The sequence below is a fragment of the Camelus bactrianus genome, chromosome 11 (genome assembly GCF_048773025.1).
Source record: "Camelus bactrianus isolate YW-2024 breed Bactrian camel chromosome 11, ASM4877302v1, whole genome shotgun sequence".
In the NCBI taxonomy this organism is placed as follows: Eukaryota; Metazoa; Chordata; class Mammalia; order Artiodactyla; family Camelidae; genus Camelus; species Camelus bactrianus.
Window position 1 is genome coordinate 9,383,799 of NC_133549.1, and position 22,639 is coordinate 9,406,437.

A 22,639-nucleotide genomic window follows, 5' to 3' on the forward strand; every position below is an offset into this window, starting at 1 on the left:
AACTGTATTTCATGAAATCATCCTCCATGTCTTGAATTCTCTGCCTGTAAGTATTTGTTTCCTCTCCACTGACCATTTCTGTTCCGTCTTTACATTCTTCCTGAATCGGTTTCTTTGAAAGAATGTTCGTCTGCTCAGGGCGTTCTTTCAGAGCTTCTATTTCCAGGGCTTTGCATTTATTTTCCAGTTGTGCTCTTGTTAACTGCAGTGATCAAAAGTCAAGCCACAGTGGCTGTTCTCCCTGTCCATTCCTAGCTCCTGTCCCATCACTCGTGGATTGTAGATGGTCTGTATCATTCTCAGCTAATATTGGTGTAGATTTTGCACATGTGGCATAAGTCATCTCTCTTTTCTGATCTTTTACCACATCATTCCAATGATCTACCAGTTGTCCATTAACTCATTTACACCTTTCACTTTCCCTTTTGTTATACTGTATTTGCCCCCTGGCTCAGAATGAAGATCTGGCTGCTTCAGTTGGACAGTGCAATGATTAAAATGTTCAGTTTCTTTTTCCTTGTAAACAAGAGTTCTGTGTCTTTCTGAGTCTTCTGAATTAGTTAGGTTTGTCTTCTGGGTAAGTTTTGAATTCCCAGCTGCTGCTTCCTCCTCCGTGCTGTTCTCCAGTCTTGCATTTCTTCTTCAGTAGGAAGCAGGACTCTAAATTCTACCTTCTCTTCATGGACTTTACTTCATTGGGGATATTTTATATTTTTGAAAAAATTTTAGAGTTCCTTATGACATCTGTATAGATTTTTTTTCTTTTCTATGTTTTATCCCATTTCTTTACATAATATTATTTCTTGGTTTCAACATAACAAGCAGATATTTCAACACGTTTTCTCCGTCTTCTTCAAGCCCAAGGGTTATATCTTTAATCCCAATCCCTCCCTTAGAGATATTTGCATTTTTGTTTATTAGTTTCTTCAAATATTTGTTTACTCTTAGTGTTCTCTCTTTCAAAAAACATTTTTGTCCTCTAGTATTTTAGTCAAACTCCCAGCTTTTCAAATAATCTAGAGTCTCAGGTTTATATCCAGTGCGTGTGTCTTTAAAGAACTGAAGTTCTTGTCCAGGTTATTTCCCACATTGTTGGCTAGAATTTCTGCCTGGACCAAATTTAACTTTGGCTCTATGGCATGTAGCATGACTTTAATCAGGAGGAATGTTGAGAACCAATATATTTCTCGAACTATCTTACAGTCCATTTGTCAACACGAGACGTCTTTATTATAAGCATGAATGTCTTTATTGTAAGTTTTTCATGGGATAACTTATTCTTTACTCCAGTAGAAGCAGAATAATCAAGTTGTACTCAAGTTCCTTTGAACTGATTGATTTTCTTTATGTATGAATTTCTTCAAGTCCCCATGATGTGTGTAGTTTAATTCTGTGTTAGGCTCCTACTCAGTAAGGCTGAAGATTTTTGTTTTCCACAGAGTGCTCATTTTTTTTTACTCTACTGAAACTCTTAACTTAAGTAGTAAATATCTCTCTGTCTCTGTTTCTCTCTACCAGGCAGTAAAGAAGCGGCGGGACTCCCAGGCAGAAGAAAGAATGTAACCAAAGACAGAGGCATGAGGGAACTGCATTTATTTGTGGAAGAACTTCTGTGGTTATAATGGGAGAGGTGGCAGGAGATGAGGCTAGGAAAATAGAGTGGAGCCACTGTGGGGAAGGTCCCATGTGGTACCCTAAGGAGTCTGCCTTACCGTGCTGATTGGGGAATCACCAACATTTGTTTATTTGAACACAGGAGCAGTGTATAGCTTCCACGTTGAGAAAGATAATTCTCCACTAGCAGTTTTGGAAGGTGGTTTGATAGCGGGTGAAAGGGATTGCAAGCAGGGAGACTGTTCAGGAGATGGCTACAGTAATCTAGGGAGAGCTGGGGAAGGTCAGTGTGTCCCAGATCGCAGCATCCTTGAAACACTGAAGGGAAATCTCCAGTGATTCTCACGAGTGGTCCCACTTGGTGGGCCTATGAGGAGGAGGGGTGGCATGGGAGAGAACTGGATGCTGGAAGAACTTTCGGTAGCCTGACTACTGCTTGCCTGTCCTTCAAGACACTGCCCCGACTGGATTCAGTCTTGCTGACTTTTCTGCCTGAGCCAGAGCCCACTTCGATCTTGTTAATGCCCTGCACTCTGTGTCTTTTACCAACACTACATTCACATTCCCCTTGTGGATTAACTGGAGCTGACAACAGTGCCGTCCCAGTTTCCGCCTGTGCAGCCCCGACGCTGCACCAGGTACGACATGGTGATGGGGACACTCAGGAGGCTGCCTGGCAGGGCTTACTTGACAACCAAACAGATGTGGAGAGAGAAACAGCAAGAAGAAGCAGCCAATGGCCACTCTGATGTGTCCATCTCAGACAACCGCATGATTAGCAAAGGCTTGAAATGAAAGAAGAGGCTGGCGTGAGAGCTGTTTTAAACTGTTGGAGTTTGAAGTGCCCGCAGGACATCAGGGTAGCTCTCTAGCAGAGAGCTGGAAGCACCGAGAGGGTTTTCTCCATTTGGAACTCTTTACCTGCGGCCAAATGCCCGTATGTCATGTCACAGAGTATGTAAGCGCCTAGCCAGAAGCTTCCTGTCTAAAACACTTACCAAGGGTGCATTGCACCCTTTGTTTTTCTATTATGATCTTTCTAGTGTTTCAATTCCTCGACTATATACTCCAACTCGTCCTGGTATCTCCTTGGTTTGACAACCACGTGGTACCTTCTTCCTTGATTTATAGACCACCTTGCTTACTCGCCAAATTATCATCATCTGTCCTGGAAAATGGTGATAATTAAATTATGCCTATTCCACTGACTTCCAAGAAGTTGTGAGAATTAAGTGGACATAAGTAGATGAAAATTGCTTTAACTGTATGTTTCATGAACAGAAATAATTTTATGAAGTTTTTGATATAGGCTGATGGTGATCTTTCTGAAATCTGTCTTAAATTATAACGCCTTCAGCCTCATATTGAATTACTGTGTTTGTGTACAGCTCTATATAAATGAAGTGGTGTGTCTATACATTTTATATATATTTATTTATACCTTGCCTCAATAATTCAGATATGTCTCTGTGAATGTACAAATTCGGGGTTCCAAGGCCAATGTGAATCCTTTAAAGTTTATGCTGAAAGTCAAAAAAGAAAGTGAGTGGAAAAGATGATTATCAGCCCTGATGGGAAAGATAGAATTGAAACTCACTTAGGAAAGGTCATTTGGGGAGGGTGGGAAGTACCATATCACGCTTCCAGAAAAACCTTCCCCGGCCATTGCAAAGTGGATTGGCTGCCTCTTCCAGCTCCTAGCACCGTGTGCACAGCTCCTTTCAGCCCTGCTTACCTGTACCGTGACCACTCTTTGGCCACACATGCTCTGGCCCTTGCCTGATTCTTTGACTCCCTTTTCTCTTCCTGCCCCACAGGTTGTATATTTCCCATCTGTTGCTTTAGTAAGCAACCTGTATGTTTCCTGGGGTGTGATAAGCTCAAGGACTATTAGAACTGGAATTTGGGGTTTTCAACTATTTATATCATACATCGAACAATGTCCGATATACAGCACTCACTAGAGCAACGTATAGCATCAATTTTGTATGCCTGTGTATACAGAAATGGTATGGGAGTCCCATGTATATGTATGTATACACACACTGTAACTGAAGGTCACTGTGGAATATATATACATGATATGTGTGTAGACAGTTTTATAATAATGTACTATATATAGTTACATATACGTGGTGTGTGTTGTGTGTGTAGACAGCTGTATAATATTGTATGTTACTATATGTACAATACATATAGCTGTGTATTTATATATATACACGCCCGCGCTATATCCACACCTGTCTGTCTAATCCGTCTATCGCGTGCACTATAGCAGTGTATAGCAATGACCTCCAATGCAGATGAAGTGAATGCTATAGAAGTGACAGCTGAAGATGAAGCATCACACAGAGTGTCAAGGCTCTTTAACAAACGGACCATGGCTAATTGTGAGGGAAATCTTAATCACCGACCACAACCACAACCACAGCTCCTTTGTCGCATACACTGCGGCTGCCCTCAGGAGATGACTTGCACTTTAATTCCCCCCCTTCCCCACTCTCTCCCACTGCCCCGACTGTCATCCCAGCATTGCAAAGAAATTCATGAGTCAATGTTTGACATTCTTTTTACAAGGATTCCCTAGATCATTCCTATTAGCAAACATGTTTTTGCTCCCATCTTCCAAAAAAAAATCCCTTGATCGCCTCCACCACCCCCTTCAATTACTGCCTTAATTTATAGACGACTTTGTCATCTTTAGAGTAAAAATTCTATATTCATTGTCTACAATTCTCTGTCAAATCTACTACAATCAGAGATGCACCCAGCCCACTCCTAAACTGGTCTCCTCGGGTCACTGGTCATCTGCATTTTTGCTAATCCACCGGTCAGTCCCAGCCCTTGCCTTACTCTCCCTGTCAGCCGCATCTGTGATGGTCGGCCACTTCCTCCTCCTTGCATCATCGCTTGTTTCACTCAGCTTGTAGGACACTGCTTTCTTCCGGTCCTTCCCGCATTTTCCTGCCAACTCTTCCTCAGTCTTTCTTTCATAGTCCTCCTCATCTCTCTAGCCTGTAAATGTGAGAGTTCCCCTACCACAGTCTTTGGTTCTCTTCTCTTTCTTTCTAATCCACTTGGTAATCCTTTTTTGACTCTCATGGCTTTAAATATCATCTATATGCAGGGGACCCCCCGAATTTCTCTCTCCAGCCTGGACCTCTCCTCCAATTCCAGATCTGGATATCCAGCTGCCTGCCTGACACCACCATTTACAGCAGTAATATACCGCTCAAATTTTACAGGCCTGAAACTGATCTCCTGATAGCCACCCTCCCCAAACCGCATCTCCAGCAAATCCTCCTGCTTCGGCTAATGGTAACTCCATTCTATTCAGGTACAAAAACAAACATTAAAATGCTGGTGTCATTTGACTTGGACTCACCTCTCTCTCTCATAGCTGATCTGTTAGTAAGCCATGCCAAATCCACCTGACAGAATAATTGAGCCACTTATCAATCCCATGACCACCACCACGGTCCAGGCCACCACTGTCTCTCGCCCAGATGATTACAATAGCCTCCTAGATGTTTCCCCATGTCTTCCCTTGCTCCCTATAGTCTTTTTCTGTTAAAAATGTAAGTCAGGGGGAGGGTATAGCTCAGGGGTAGAGTGCATGCTTAGCATGCATGAGGTCCTGGGTTCAATCCCCAGTACCTCCATTAAAAAAACAAATTTAAGTCAGACCTTGCCACTCCCCTACTGAAAACCCTCCAATGATACGGTTTTTCACTGCGTTCAGAGTAAAAGCCGAAGTTCTTCATAACAGCCACCACGCCCTATGCGATCTGGCTGCCCGACAGTGATGTCTGTGCTCTGATCTCCTGCTGGTCTAACCCCTGTTTTCTCTACCCAGCACAGGCATGACGCTACCAAAGACCAGGACTTGGTACCTGCTCCTTCCTCTACCTGAGGTGTTTCTCCCCACATGTCTGTGTGATGAGCTCCCCACTGCCTTCCCCCTCGGTTCAGAAGTCACCTTCCCAGGGCTTCCCCAGCCACACTAGGCAACAATTCAATTTTCCCAAACATTAACCCTCTCCATTGCTTTATTTTTTTCGTTTAGCATGATCAGTTTCTAACATCCTGTAATTATATTTACCTTTGGTTGGGGAGTAATTAGGATTATTTCTTTCTTTACTTTAATGGAGGTACTGGGGATTGAACCAGGACCTCATGCACTCTACCACTGAGCTATACCCTCCCCCCTTATATTTACCCTTTTGATTGTCTTTCTCACTGTGTGCTACATACAAATAAGGATTACCTTTCTGTTTTATTCATTATTGTATCCCTAATGACCAGAACAGCATCTCACACAACCCAGGCACTTAAAAAATGTCTGTTGAACAAATAAAAGAAAAATAACTTAAAAAAATTTCCTGTATATTCAAACCCTATATCCATTAGCAAGTAGGCACACGAGTGGAATTATAAAAATCACTATACGATATTTGTAAATATATTTATTAAAACAATGATTATACATTACACTGATTACACTGATTCCAGATCTAATTACACTTAAGGAGTAAAGTTAAATTATAATTAATTGCTTTAAGTTCCAACTAGAGATTTATCAAAATGATAGCCTTAGGATATTAATATTATTTCTTAAACTATTTAATTTGCTTGTTCATATAAGTTAAACACAGTTAGAACGCTCAGCAGGCCAGAAAGCAATTTTGTTTGATGAAGTTGGTCTTAGTGTTTTGGTTTAAATTCACTTGATATAAAACGACATTATCTTTAGAGATCCTCTAAATTTCATATGGATAACTGTTATAAAATATTTCTAAAACGCAGTCATTTCATTGTTACAGGGTTACTCACGGGTTAAGATCCACTTGAGGAAGTCACATTTCCATTTCACTGTGGAACATTTAAAGTGTTCGCAAAACTGACTCATCAGAGAGCAGGGGAAATGTCATATGGGTCTCAATGACATAAACATTCTTGAAGAGTTTTGAAGTATTTTGATTCTTTTGAAAATAACTTTCAAACCCAACTTGTAAAGAATTGATTTTCTGAGGAGAGGGTGTGCGTATTGCTCAGTGCTAGAGCACGTGCTTAGCATGCATGAGGCCCTGTGTTCGATCCCCAGCCCCTCCATGCCAAAAAAAAAAAAAAAAAAAAACCAAAAAAAAACAAGGACCCCACTCCCACAAATAAATAAAATAAAATGGTTTAAACAATTTTTTAAAAATGAAATTACATTTTAAACATTCTATTCAAGAAGTAAGTCTTCTCTATAGCAATGAATTTCTCATCATCTTCACATTGTTTATTACATTTAAGTGATTTGTATTAATTTGCCCCCTTTTTGCACCTTCATTTTGAAGTCTGGTTGGAATTTGTTCAGTAAATTAAAACACTTAAATTTTCATTGAGTCTTTTCAGACTCTACATCTGCAAAAATATCCAAGGAATGATCCAGAGCTCCAGCTACTGCAAAAGAAGGATCTTGGTTGGAAACATGAAGAAGAAAGCATCCAATGCTGTTCATCATTTTCTTAATCCTTCCTACATCACTGCGGTAATTCCTAAGATATAACACTAACAGCATTTACTCGAACATTGGCATTGCTGTCATAAAAGCTTCCTTTACATTGACTCAATCAGGAGTCAAGTGCTGAGAAATATTTTTAGAGACCACTGTGCGCAGAAGATGCCTTCTTATTGTTTCTGGGATTATCATGCATAAGCAGAATTTGACCAAGAGAAGAGAAGCTGTGATGGACACTTTGCAAGGTCCCAATGATTCTGCAGCAAGAGAGAAGAGGAAGGGCCTAGTGAAAAAGCAATTTGCAGATCGATACATGAGTACAAGGTCATTTGTGTGAAAAAATTCAAATGCAAAACACTACACCCTTTTATTACATACACATAAAATGGTAATGGTGATGTAGCAAGTGCATGGTAGCAGTTTCCAGAAGGGTGCAGGATTTCACTTGGTGTTCTTTGAAGGTATGACCCTTATAATGATAAGCATTCACGGAATAAAAAGATGTAGAGAAAGACTTCATGTGATTATAGAAGAGAAGACAAAATGGGTCAAAAATTCAGCTCAAAACAAATTTTGAAGGTGTTCCTAAGGAATTAGTTTGGAACGCTAATGGAGTTGTAAGTCTGCTTTACAGAGCACTTTGAATTAGTTGTGTAAATTATCTCTTTTAATTCTTACCACAAGATTGAGGGAGATAATATTATTTCCTCTTTACCCAAGAAGGTGTCTCATTTTCAAGAATCACGTTAATACTAAAGGAGTTTGAATTTGAACTCAGTTATTTCCTCCAAAATCCATCCCTCCACTGGACCAGACTGCATCCAGTAATTTTGTCAAATTTCTTCTGTGGCCAACAACCAACATAACTTTTCCTTTTAAGTCTTTTAATTCTTTTATTATTGCAATACTGTTACTCTGTTACAAAAAAAAATAACTACATTATTGCTTGCTTCTTTTAGATCAAAGCAAATATATTTAATGAATGTTGTACACATTTATTATTGAATCATTGCAGAATAAAGAAAGATTAAAGAAGGAAACAAAAATTGTGCATGGCCATACCATTTAAAAGCAGTCACTGTTAACATTTTGGTAAACATTTCGGCCTCTTCAACATCACACTGTAATATTGTTTTGTAATCAAGAATTACTCATTCAGCAAGTATTAACTGAATGCTGAAATGTGTTATTACATAACAACATATTGTGAACATTTCCCCATCATTAAACATCTTCTATGGTCATACTTGATACACTGTAAAGTTTTAAGATAGAGTTCTATCCTTCTGCTTATTTAATAGAGTATACAAGCTAATATTTTTGTATTTAATGAGAAACTCGAGAGACATTAAATTACTATTTTACTAACAAAATCTCTGAGTTTTCTATTGAACCACCTATCAAAACATTTGGAATTTGTTTTATCTGCTTTGAAGCCATTTCCTATGGGTTAATAGGTGCCAGAAGTTGGCAAACAATGGCCTGAGGGTCAGATCCGACCCAATGTCTGTTTTTGTTCTAGAGTTTATAAGAACACAGTCACACTCATGTGGTTACTTGTCTTTTGCGATTTTATGCTACCACAGTAGAGTTGCTGGTCCACAGAGACAGTATGGCCTCCAAAAGCCTAAAATATTTAATAGCTGGGCCTTTACAGAAAACGTTTGCTGGCCCCTGGTACAGACTAAAATGTTGATTCCTGCTCTGAAGCTCCTCTGGCCTATATGCTCACAAATCACCCTACTGTGGTCCTAGAGAGGCAATTCCAAATAGAGATTCCAGCTCTCGAACATAACGTCAGATGCTTGAATCAGAATTTGTCTGCACAGCCTCCCCAAATCCATAAAATCAACAAAGAATGTAAATAAAACCATATATTACCCAGCCTTTGGCATTTGTAGGAGACAGGGAACAACTCGAACTTCAGATTACCTGTAAGTAGAGAAATAAACATCAAATTCCAACAGAAATCCCGCTCTTACAAGCCTGTGGATGCTTAGAGTAGGGGAACTGTGACTTAAACAAGTCCCTTCAAAAGAAGAGAGGGGAGCAAAGGACTTAAACAAAGCGTTGACCAAAATCACCCCAGGAAGGAAATGTCCAACGTTGCGTGTTAAAACTCAGCTCTAGCAGGGAAGGGTAGAGCTCAGTGGTAGAGCGCACGCTTAGCATGCACGAGGTCCTGGGTTCAGTCCCCAGTCCCTCTATTAAAAACAAACAAATAACAACAAAAGACTTCGGCTCTGGGAGGTGATCAGCATGCAGGAGGTCCAAAACCAAACCAAACCAAACCAAAATAAAACAAAACCTCAGCTCTGGGAGGTGTTGTTCACAATACTGGATACATGCAAGATGCCTGAAGGTGACTGGGACTGGAAACAGCTGCCTCAAATACAGCATTTCTTTTGTGAGGGCATCAGAGGAATAGAGGGGGGGGGGGGGCTTGGAGAAACTGCAGTGAGTGGAAAGAAGAAAGTTAAATTAAGGATCCAAAAAAAAAAAAGATCCTGAAAAATAGGACACACCAACCCTTCCACCCTTCAACACCACCATAAGCTCATTTACTTAAAAAACGCTCCCAACAAAACCAACCCCAAAGCGGTGCGCTATAGCATAAAACTCTACACTGAATTATACATTCTTAAACCATCATGTAAAGATAATCAAACCACTCAGAATCATAAATTCAAACACTCACAAGAAATATGGACTGGAAAAAAAAAAAAAAGGAAAGAAATGCAATAAGAATTGACCAAACTCAGGAAAAAACTTGAATTAAAAAGCATATGTCTAAAAAAGATGAAGGACGACCAGGTGCCTAAGGAAGAAGGAATTCAAATAAAAACCTAATAAGGGACAATGAAGAAAGTGAGTAAAACAACGCGAGAATGAAGCTGAGATAAAGATATTTAAAAGGGGATTAACAAGAGTGTGAAAGGGACGGAAAACAGACACACACAGAATCAACATACACGTAACTGGAATCTCTGAAGAAGAGAAATGAAACAATGGAATAAAATGAGTGTTTAAAATTTTTAAAAAGCTCCCAGAAGTGAGAAAACTTAAAAATAAATATTGAAAGAAGCCACCACATACATGGGAAAAATGACCTGTAATGAAGAACCCTGACATGTACGTTAGAAAAACCACTAGACTTAAAAGAGAAAGGAAAAAGCCTCAGAGACCTCAGGCATAAAGATAACATTATTTATAAAGGTAAGAAAGGCTGGCATCAGACTTCTCAAGAGCAACATGCAACGCTTTAAAAAAGCTTCAAAAGGGTATATAATTCATACCAGAATAAATCTAACCCTCCTTAAGGAAAGACAATGAAATCTAGGGCCCGACAACAAAATAGTCACAATGTTTAAAATCCAATTAATAATTAGCAAATGTGCAAAGAAGCAGGGAAATGTAATCCATAAACAAAGAAAAATTAGCCCAAGTGCAACAGATCCAGAAATTGCATGGAATTAGCAGACAAATCCTTTAAAACACCATTTATAAAAATGCTCAAGGATGTAAACAAAAATATAGACAATAACTGAAGGGAGAAATGGAAGATATAGAAAGAGAAGGCCAGTTGGAAATTCCAGACCTGAAAAAGATGATGTAACTGAAATGAAGAAAAAAAAAAAAAAAAAAAACCAGATTGAAAAAAAAAAGTATGTACCCGAAGATATAGCAATAGAAATGCTTTCAAATGAAAGTATAGAGGAAGGAAAAGACATAATAAGTCATCTAATATATATGTAAATTGAATCTCAGAAAAATGGGGGCAGAAAAATGTTTGAAGAAACAATAGTTACGAAGTCAGCCAGAAAGAGAAAGAAAAATGTCAGATGATATCACTCATATGTGGAATCTAAAAAAAGAAAGAAAAAAAAAGGCCACTATGAACTTGTCTACAAAACAGATACAGACTTGCAGACATAGTAAACAATCTAATGGTTACTGGGGGAAAGAGGGTGAGAGGGGATAAATTTGGGAGTTTGAGATTTGCAAATGTTAGCCATTATATATAAAAATAGATTTAAAAAAACAAGTTTCTTCTGTATAGCACAGGGAACTATATTCAGTATCTTGTAATAAACTTTAATGAAGAAAAAGAAAATGAATATATGTATGTATATGCATGATGAGGACCTTGCTCAGAATTAAAACAAAGAAAACAACACCAAGTCATGATATCATCAAGTTGCTGAAAACTAGTGAACAAGAGAAACTTTTAAAAGCATTTGGACAACATAACGCCTTTTGCAGCAACATGGATGTCCCTGGAGAATGTCATTCTAAGTGAAGTAAGCCAGAAAGAGAAAGAAAAATACCATATGAGATTGCGCATATGTAGAGTCTGAAAAGGAGGAAAGAAAGAAAGGAAGGAAGGAAGGTAGGTAGAAAGGAAGGAAGAAAGAAAGAAAGAAAGAAAGAGACAAATGAACATAAATACAAAACAGAAACAGACTCACAGACAGAATACAAACTTGTGGTTGCCAGTGGGGAGGGGGGTGGGAAGAGACAGACTGGGAGTTCAAAATTTGTAGATACTGACAGGCATATGCAGAATAGATAAACAAGATTATACTGTATAGCACAGGGAAATATATACAAGATCTTGTGGTAGCTCACAGTGAAAAAGAAGGTGACAATGAATGTATGTATGTTCATGTGTAACTGAAAAATTGTGCTCTATGCTGGAAATTGATACAACATTGTAAACTGACTATAACTCAATAAACAAACAAATAAACGTAAAAGGAAAAGCATTTGGAAAATAAAACACATTAGTTGTGGACCAAAAGTAATAAATGCCAAAGTAATTGTAAATAGTTGCATATCATTCCCCTGTATGTCGGTGTAGGTTGTCTCCAATTTTTTGCTCACTGCATATCCTTGAATGGAATGAAATGAAAATAGGGCATTTGAGGAAATTTATGTGAACATTTCTAAAGTCCCCTTCTTTCATAAGTCCCTCTTTCTGGTCCCTGTTACTGAATGCCCCAAATTCAGTAACTTGAATCCCCCAAATTAGTTTGCTTTTATCTCTTATGGAATTTATCATATTTTGCCATGGGAATATAAATCAGATCCTTCAGGTTAAATCCATCTCCCTCAGCTTGTGATCTCAGGAACTATGAAACTTCTTAGCACCTCATTCTCCCTCAATGTAAATACCCACAGCAAAGGTTTGTTATGAGGGTTAAATCACATGATACACACAAAGAATTTAGAACAGTGCCTAGCTCCGTGCTATATACTACATAATTAAAGTGCAATTATCCCGAAAAGGAAAAAAAAATCAATCCCCTAGAAACTGGAAATGTACTTGAAACTAAACTAACTATATCTCAAGTTGATGGCACAGCCACATGGAGAAAAGAACTAGATCAAATGACTTTATTTCTTTAAATATATTTTTATTGACGTATATAGTCAGGTTACAATGTTGTGTCAGTTTCTGGTGTACAGCACAATGCTTCAGTCATACAGGAACAGACACATATTTGTTTTCATATTCTTTTTCACTGTAAGTTGCTACAAGATACTGAATACAGTTCCCTGTGCTACAAGTATAAACTTGTTGTCAGATGACTTTCAAACACAGTATTTTTACTGTCTTTCCCTAATCGGATATGTTATACAGACAAAAAGAATGCAATAAATCCTTAAAGTAGGATAAAGCAGATAAGTAGCTATGTAAATGTCATTAGGAAAAAAAATTTTAGTGTAAGAGAAAAAAAGACACAAATATAAAATCAGAGAAATTAAACTAAAACCCTGTAATCTTATATTTGAACTGGAATAATACTATGGATTCAATTTGAAAAAATGACCTATTTCCTAGCTCTGTTCATTGGAAAGACCTAGAAGTAATCACAACCCAGTGACAATGGGAATCCCTGATGGTGGCTTCTAACTACCATTTTGTAGTAAAAGGAACCAGGGATCTTTGAAAAAAATGACTAATACTGGGTCAGGGGCAGGAAATGTACAAGATGAGTCTGGGCCATCTTGGGCCAGAAAGCAAGAAAATTATCCACAGTTAATGTGAACAAATCTAAAACACACAGGAACCAACTTGAATAATTTCTCATTGGACAGAAGTGCAACAATTTAATCATCAAAAAGAATAATTAAAACAATTCGAATATATGAAAATTGTATTTCAGGGTAAAAAAACAGTTGATGAAAAAAGTTCTCCACAGTAGAACTTCAGCTAATAAGTTCAGAAGGAATGCTAGAATTAGAAATTATTTTTTGTTCAATCTCTGATGAAACGTTGCAGCTAGCCATGGTTGTTATTGCTAAAACAGGTGAAAGGCTGATTAAAAAGTTCTAAGGCAAGGATCAAGCTGAAATCATTTGAACTCGTGAACAATATTTCATCACGAATAATGAAACTGCCACACATTATGTGCCTGAAGATGTTATGAAACAGGTATTACACAACAAGCACTATGAAGTATTCTTGGCTAAAACACAGAGCCTGAATCGAATAAAAATTCTGGATCCAGAATTCTAGAAAAGGAGGAATATCATGAGGAAGCAATCAGCTAAATCCCGGGAACATTCTACAGTACGAATGATATAGTTTCTCCAGCAAATTATGATATGAAAAAAGGGGGGACAGGGAACTAGTAAAATCAAGTAAAAGGGACTTAAAAACATGACACTCAAGTGCAATACATGAACCTGGTTTAGATCTTAAATAGAATGAAGCAACTGTGAAAAGAATCAGTGAGATAATCAGAAAAAATTAACACTTGCTGGACGATAGATGATAGCATGAAGAGGTTTTCTTAATTTTGGTGGTGAGATAATGGCATGGTGGATACGGTTTTATTTAAAATCCTTATCAAACATGTATATCAAAGTTTGGATATGCCTTATAATATTTCAGCCAAAAAAAGAAAACAAAATTAGAAACTACCATGAATTAAATGCCAACAAATTGGACAAGAAGAAGAAATGGATAAATTCCTAGAAACATACAACCAAGCAAGACTGGATCGTGAAGAAATAGAGTATCTGAACAGACCTACTGCTAGTAAGGAGATTGAATCAGTAACCAAAACCTTCCAGCAAGCAAAAGACTAGGACTGGAGAACTTCCCTGGTGCATTCCACCAAACATTTAAATAAGATTTAATATCTATCCTTCTCAAACTCTTCAAAAAATCAAAGAGGAAAGAACACTTCCAAGCTCATTTGATGAGGCCAAACCAAAACCAGACAAACATTTCACAGAAAAAAGAAAATTACAGGCCAATATTCCTGATGAATGTAGATGCAGAATCCTCATCAAAATATTAGCAAATGAAGTTCAACAATACATTAAAAGGATGAACACACTATGATCAAGTAGAATTTAATCCAGGTATGCAAGGATGGTTCACTACCAACAAATCAATCAACATGATACACATTAACAAAATGAAGGATAAAAATCATAGGACCATATCAATAGATATAGAAAGAGCATTTGACTAAGTTCAGCATCCATTTATGATAAAAACCCTCAACAAAGTGGGAGGAAGGGTAACCTACCTCAGCACAATAAGGGCTTATATGACAAGCCCAACAGCTAACATTCATACTCAATGGGGAAACGCTGAAAGCATTTCCTTTAAGATCAGGAACAAGACAAGACTGCCCACTCTCACCGCTTCCATTCAGCATACTGCTGGAAGTCCTGGCCTCAGCAATTAGGCAAGAAAATGAAATAAAAAGAATCCAAATCACAAAAGAAGTTTTCTCTATTTGCAAGTGACATGATATTAGATATAGAGAAGACCCTACCAAGAAACTGTCAGAACTAATAAATAAATTCAGGAAAGTTGCAGGATACAAAATTAATATACATATCAGTTGTGCTTCTATACACTAATAACAAACTATCAGAAAGAGAAATTAACAATCCCATTTATAATTTCATCACAGAGAATAAAGTGCCTAGGTATAAATATAACCAAGGAGGTGAAACACCTGTGTACTGATAACTATTTGACACTGATGGAAGTAGTTGGAAAAGATACAAATAAATAGAAAGATATTCTGTGTTCATGGAATGGAAGAATTAATATTGTCACAATGTCCATACTACCTAACTCAATCTACAGATTCCGTGTAATTTCTAGCTAAATTCCAATGGAATTTTTCACAGAAATAGAAAAAAAATCTAAAACTTGTATCGAACCACAAAATACCGTGAATAGCCAAAGCAATCCTGAGAAAGAACAAAAAAGCTGGAGACATCACACTTCCTGATTTCAAACTATATTACAAAGATATAGTAAAACAACAATAACAAAACCCCATAACCAATCGGACCTTAAGTGAAAGGGATCAAAAGGTAAAAGAAAAAAAAAGGTTTTCCCTGAAATGCAAAACTGTATCAATTTAACTGTATGTCCTTGGGCTAGTTGCTTGGCCGCACAAAGACTGAATTTTCTTATATGTAAAATGGAAGTCTGAATAACATGCATCCATAGTCTGTTAAGAACGTAAGAGCATCAAATGAGAATTTGTATGTGCAAGTCTTTTGTGAACTGTAAAAAACTACATTAAAACTAGCTGGGTGTTATAACTATGTAAGTTTAAAAAGCTAAAGCTCTTATCTGTTCTTAGAAACAATCATCAGTGTATCTATGTAAACAAAAAAATGTGCAAGATACTGTATATATGTATTTACATGCAATATAATGTGTATGTGCAGTTGAATTGTAATAATTCTACCTAATAAAACTGAAAAAGGAAAAAAATGAAAGAAAAAATTAGCTGGGTGTTTATTTATGCATGCTTTTGTATACACACATTTTGTGAGAGTAATGGGATTTCAGATGATCTTTGTAGAATGGGTAAAAGTTAAATTGGCAGAGAAGAGAAGAGATGAGTCAGTTGTGGTGGGAAAATGGTATGCTACAACAGAGAGCAGTTAAAAAACCAGAAAGGCTGTGGTGGATGAGAAAAAAACTTAATAAAATAAAATAATGACTATTAATAAGCAGGAATGTAATAAAGGAAAACCATTCTCATTTAGAATTTAGACTATGACTAGTTTTGCCTTCCTAAGTTGAGGAAAGGATGTGCAAGTAAACTGTATCAGTAGCAACAGAACTCACACATCACTTCCCTCCGTATCCAGGTACTAGTCACTAGGAGAGGCTGAAATTTCAAATTTGGCCAGTTCTGGGCTACTCAAGAGAAAGTCTCTGAGTATAAGACCTTGGAGATAATATGAGTGAGCAGTTGGATATCTGAAGGCCAGCCCAGAGCGCAGGGGGCAAGCTACACAGTAGGACAAATTCAGTTTCCTGCAGTGGTTTAGTGTCAAGGACCCCTGCCCCCAAAACGGAGTAGCCAGAGCCCTGTGAAGAGACCCCTGGGAGGGGCCAGAAGGAAAAGAGGTTTAAAAAGAGCTGAGTTTGGAACCTGGGTTCTTTTTGGAGCAGAAGGAAGGGAACAGGGAAAAGAAGGAGATCTTTGTTTTACAGGAGCAGAAATTCAGGGTCAGGGGTGGTCACGAGAATGAAAACTATGAATGCAAAACTGAAGATCTGCAGGTCCTTGGAGAAGGAATTGGCCTTCCCATTTGATGTGGGTTGAACATTTAAATAAGAATGTCTCCTGACAAAGAGATGAGACCAGGGAAAATGTATATAAAAGATGAAGAAAAAAACACACAAAAGTACAGTACTGGCATAGAAACAGATACACAGATCAAGGGAACAGAAAGACAGCCCAGAAATAAATCCACACGTATATGGTCAATTAATTTATGACAAAGGGGCCAAGAATATGGGAAAACTAAACAGTCACATGCAAAGGAATGAAACTGGACCCCTATCCTACACCAATGCCCCCAAATCAGCTCAAATGGACGGAAGATCGGAAATCATAAAGCTCCTGGAAGAAGATACAGGGGAAAAGCTCTCAGACGTGCATCTTGGCAGTATTTTTTGGATGTGACAGCAAAAGCAAAGGCAACAAAAGCAAAATAACAAGTGGGACCACATCAAACCAAAAAGCTCTGTACAGCAAAAAGAAACCTTCAGCAAAATGAAACAGCATTCTACAGAATGAGAGACAATATTTGCAAATCGTATATCTGATATACGATTTGCATATATTTTACATTATATATATGATTTGCAAATATATTTATACATGAATAGTAATACATGAATAGGCATTCTACAGCATGAGAAAATATTTGCAAATATTTGGTTGATTATGCTGATAAGCTATAGTATATCAGATAAATGATCTGCAAATATAGTATATCAGATATGATTTGCAAATATATCAGATATATGACTTTCAAATGTATTTATACATGAATAGGCATTCTACAGGAGGAGAGAAAATATTTGCAAATATTTGGTTGATTATGCTGAACTGTAGTATATCAGATACATGATTTGAAAATATATCAGACATGATTTGCAAATATAGCATATCAGATATATGATTTACGAATATATTTATATATGAATATTATTCATCCATAAAAATAAAGGCTATCTTTCCTTTTGTGACAGTGGGGATGGACCTCAAAGGCACTATGCTGAGTGAAATAAGTCAGACAAAGACAAATACCATATGATCTCACTTATGTGTGGTTTCTAAAAAAACAAAAATAAAAAAACTGAACTCATAGAGACCAAGAATAAATTAGTGGTTGCCAGAGGTGGGGGTTGAGGGTGAGGGAAATGGGTGAAGGGGGTTCAAAGGTACAACTTTCAGTTAGACATAAATCTTGGAGCTCTAATGTGCAGGATGGTGACTGTGGTTAACAATACTGTGTTGTAGATCTGAAAGTTGCTAAGAGAGTAGATCTTAAAAGTTCTCATCACAGGAAAAAAAATTTGGTAACTACGTGAAGTGATGAAACTGTGATAATCATTTCACAAACTATACAATATATATATCAAATCATTATGTTGTACATCTAAAACTAACACAGTGGTATATGTCAAGTATAACTCTACAAAAAGTAAATTAAAAAAGGCAAAATGGGAGAGACAAGGGTATAAAAATGTTGATAATTGTTGAAGTTGCTAATTATTGAACTAATCAGGGTTGAGGCTGATTATGCTGTTAACTCTATTTTTGTGCATGTTTACATTTTTTCACACACACAAAAATTACAGAAATAATTTAGCTGCCTCCAGTCTGGATTGGCATTAAGTTACTGATTGGGACTACATTAAAAGTTGGTTCAATGTTAAGGTTATGTTTGTTGTCAAAAAAAACCAACCAAAGAAAAAAGTCCCAGCTTTTTGTGTAATTACATTAACACATAATGTATATACTAACCCATGTTTGTAATACAAAAAAATCACCAAATGACAAATAATAATAATTTATTATTATTATTGACAAATGGTTGTAAAGTTTTGTATTTCTTGAAATGAGATGATTGATTTTTAACTGGATTATAGTAGGTAAGTTTTAAATCATAAGCTGATGAAGTTGGGTGATAGAGACATTTTCCTGAATATATAGAAAGTCTATTTAAATCATTTATTTGCACGAGGAAACAACCTGAGAGACAGTAAAGCTGGTTCCATGGCCGTGGGGAAGCTCACAGCTCATGTGGGATCTGGCAGAACCCCCAGTACAGAGACGAGCAGGTGCTGTTTTCCAAAGACACCTACTTGTGCATGTCCCGATACTATAGTTAGAAAATGCCTCAGATTTTTAGCTGCTTTTCCCAGAACTCAAAGATCGTCTTCCTGTTTATCTTGGTGGGATGCCTATGTTATACTTGTGATTTTTTTTTTCTGTTCTCTGTAATGTATTAAAACAAGATTGTCACAGATGGGGCCACAAGAGGTCATTAGTTAACAATCAGATGTTTGACTTCCTGAGCAGAGACTCTTTTGTGCATTTTTAACATATTTTTAAAGGAGAACGAGTGCTAGGTCCCTTGAAGGTAAAGCCTGTTCACTGGGCTTTCCTCAAGAGTCAACACAGTCATTTCTAAATTCACTTCCTCATTTAACTCTGTCCTTTGCATTTAATCTCAGCTTTGCCTCTCTTTGTAAGTCTTTTGTCAGGTCCCAGTGCTTACTGCTTTTTGTAGTTTCAGTAAACATTGCCAGAAGTAAGGGAAGCCAAATAGGCGGGCAGTTAGCTTTGGTCCAAGCTGGTGTGATATGGTGATGGTAGCATTTTTACTTTAATTCATCCTTCAGTTCAGTTCTTGATTAGGTTGTGGGCAGGAAAAAAGTTGCGCTAATTCCTGGCTTTTGGAGACACAAGCCTTTGTTCTCCGCAGAGTATTAGGTAACACCCCTAGTGCTACTAATCTTATAATCTTAAAAATTGGGAAGGACACGCATTGCCTTCCTCTTATTTCATCTTCCGTAAGTGGGCACAATAAAGTGCCCACCTCATGGTGTTATGAGGATTAAATGAGTTAATAAGATTGGCACATTAAGAGTATCATATCAGTGTTCATAGGATAAATTCCTGCAACACACTGTGCATCTTCTCTTTGACTTTTGAAAAAGTAACTACAGCTGCGATGCTGGTAGAGTTCCAGGCTCTCCTTGGAGCTCATGTCATTCATTGACTATAGCATGGTTAGCAGATGGTTTGGGGAAACCTCACCAACATCGAATTTGTTGACATAGTATTAAACCAGAATAACTGAAAATTCTGAAATCATGGATCTTTGGAAATACTTGAAACAATATTTTATATTTGTTCTAATCATGAAACAGTATTTTACATTTGTTCTATTCATGAAAACTTTGAGAGGGTCACCTTTGATTAAGTATTGTCAAGATACACATGTTCAATTTGTTATTTTCTATATTTTTTGTCATTTTGCATGTGTTTTTTTATTTTTATTTTTAACTGAAGTATATAGTCAGTTACAATGTGTCAGTTTCTGGTGTACAGCACAATGTCCCAGTCATGCATATACATACATATATTCGTTTTCGTATTTTTTAATTGAAGGTTATTACAAGATTTTGAATATGGTTCCCTGTGCTATTCATTTTCTATACTTAATTGGAACAAAATGAAAGCTAATAAAGGTTTTGATATGGACAGTTATTAAGTAGATAACAATGAAAATATATGCAAAGTGCATATCGAGATGTAAATACACTTGTTTGCACGCCATAGTCCCAGACAGCAATTTTTGAGATAGACTTCTTGTAAGACCTACAAGTAACTAAATTGAGAAGAATCAAGAGTTTTTAGAACGCGTGTTCTCTAGTCAACTTGGGAATAGTTAAAAATCATTTATCATTACTATAGCAAAGGGAGGCTGAAGGAGTATTTGATTTTACTTGTATTGAAATTATATTTTACTTTTTATGATTTATGTATATCAAAACATTTTCATAGCTTATTTTCTTAAGCAATTTTTTTTGAAGTATACTGTACTTCCAATTTACGGTTTACAATGTTGTGTTAATTGCTGGTGTACAGCACAGTGATTCAGTTATACATACATACATTCCTTTTCATATTCTTTTTCATTATAGGCTATTATAAGGTATTGAATGTATTTCCCTGTGCTCTACAGTAGGACCTTGCTGTTTATCTATTTTATACATAGTAGTTAGTATCTGCAAATCATGAATCCTAAGCACTTTTTAGAATTTCTAAATTAATTTGCTTGGAATCTTGATTAATGCAAAGGGCAGAGCTAGCAATTCCTTTTCCTTTGTTTCTGTCCCATCCTATCCTCCCCTCTTTTAGGGCGTTTACTCTGAACTCTTGGCAGTCATTATTTGTTTACCTGCCTGCCTCCTGCAGTGGACTATACCCCTCCCAAGTGTACGAAGGGTAACTACTTCATTTGCGTGCCACGGACAGTCTGGCAGGTTGCGTTCTCCTAACACATTTGTTAAACAGCCTAATTAGTAATATCTGCAACCATGATATTTTACTGAATTTCATAAAGCTCTGGGAAAGTTGGGTACACAGTTGAGATAGATCCAGATCTTGATTCTTTACAGAAAGTCGGATTTTTCGTTTGGTTTGGAATTTGAAGCCATGAATATAATACTTATCTCAGTCTTTCAAAGGCCAAGCTAAGTGGAATTACTGTCCTCTTTCACCAGGTTGGATCCCTCAGATACTGTCCATTTATATATATAGCTGAACTTAATGACAGTTTTAAGTTCTGTAGAGTTGATGAAGAGTTTTCGGACTCAAGTAGTTTTTTACAAATATTCTACAAAGTGGTTTATAACTTCTTATATTCTCCTGCCTTTGACCTTACACATTTCAGCTCTTGTGTTGTTAATCTGGAAGGCTATCATCTCAAGGACTGCTGAAGTTACTTGCAGTCTATTCAGATGATACACAAGCCTAGTGCAACATTTACCAAATTAGCAGGTGTTCCATAAAGATTGTGAAAATCTAAATCACAGCCCCTTAAAAAAACTGAAGTATAGTCAGTTTACAATGTTGTGTTAATTTCTAGTGTACAGCATAGTGATTCAGTTATACATGAATACATATATATATTCTTTTTCATATTTTTTTCTTATAGGCTATTATGAGATAGCGAATACAGTTCCCTGTGCTATATAGTAAGATCTTGTTCATCTCTTTATATATATAGTAGGTAGTATCTGCCATAGCTCTTTTTAGTCTTAAAATAAATGGGAGGCGGAAAGAAACACCCTTGGCTTATTTCTGGTAAGGTTTTTACGTACTATAAAACAAAGAACTGTATTCATCAACATAGCACAAATTCTACTAATGAGAGGTTTTTTTTTGTTTGTTTGTTTTTTTTAATTTAAAAAGTCGTTAATGTAGTTAAGGTTATTTACCACCCAAATCCACTTCTTCGGAGCAGTTCCATCAGTCTGAACTTAAGAGCCTCAATGTGGATATAGAAATGCACACTGATGACCTTATTTAACTTGGTAGCCAAATAGTTCTTCATGAGGTTTTAAACTCGACAGGTTTAAAACCCAGTTTTCACAGGATTGTTAAGTGGTAAAAATACATCAAATTTCAGTACCTTTAAATTTGGCTCAAACGGGGCACTGGGGCTTGGATTCACACGGCAGCAATACTTGTTTTTGTTTTTAACCATTTCAGGCCTTCTTGAATTAGAGGCTGTATTGGTGTGATGGAAAAAGCAGCCTTGGAATCTTGACAGTCTGATTCCTGGATTCAGTCCCAGCTCTGCGTGACCTTGGGCCAGCTGCTCTACTTCTCCGAATTTCCGTTTCCTCCTATGCAAAAGGGGGCTGCAAGAGCCACCTTGCAACCGAGTCTGGAGCGCGCCTGGAACACACCCAGTCGGGTCCAAACAAACAGCAGCCATATTAAGACCGCGACCATCGCGCGGCCGCGCTCTCCCCGGCAGGTGTAGGAGCGGCCCGGGTCGCAGGCCTGGGGGGGGCGGGGGCGGCGGCGGCGGCGGCGGGGTCCCCGCCCTAACGTCGCTCGCGGGCCTGCCCCTCGGCGTCCCCGCGCAGGCCGCGCCGGGCGGCGGCAGCGTCCCCGGCCCGCCCCGGGCGGAGTCGGCGAGGGG

The 22,639-nt window shown here is 37.6% G+C and overlaps 1 long non-coding RNA gene across 1 annotated transcript; it reads right to left on the minus strand.

The window, feature by feature from the left end:
* Positions 1-5,844: 5,844 nt before the first annotated feature.
* LOC105075079 (uncharacterized) lies at positions 5,845-22,410 on the minus strand. The gene is made up of 3 exons (XR_835844.3): positions 22,121-22,410; positions 9,002-9,052; positions 5,845-7,377 (listed from the first exon to the last, which is right to left on the minus strand). It is a non-coding gene; the product is annotated as an uncharacterized LOC105075079 (long non-coding RNA).
* Positions 22,411-22,639: the final 229 nt, after the last annotated feature.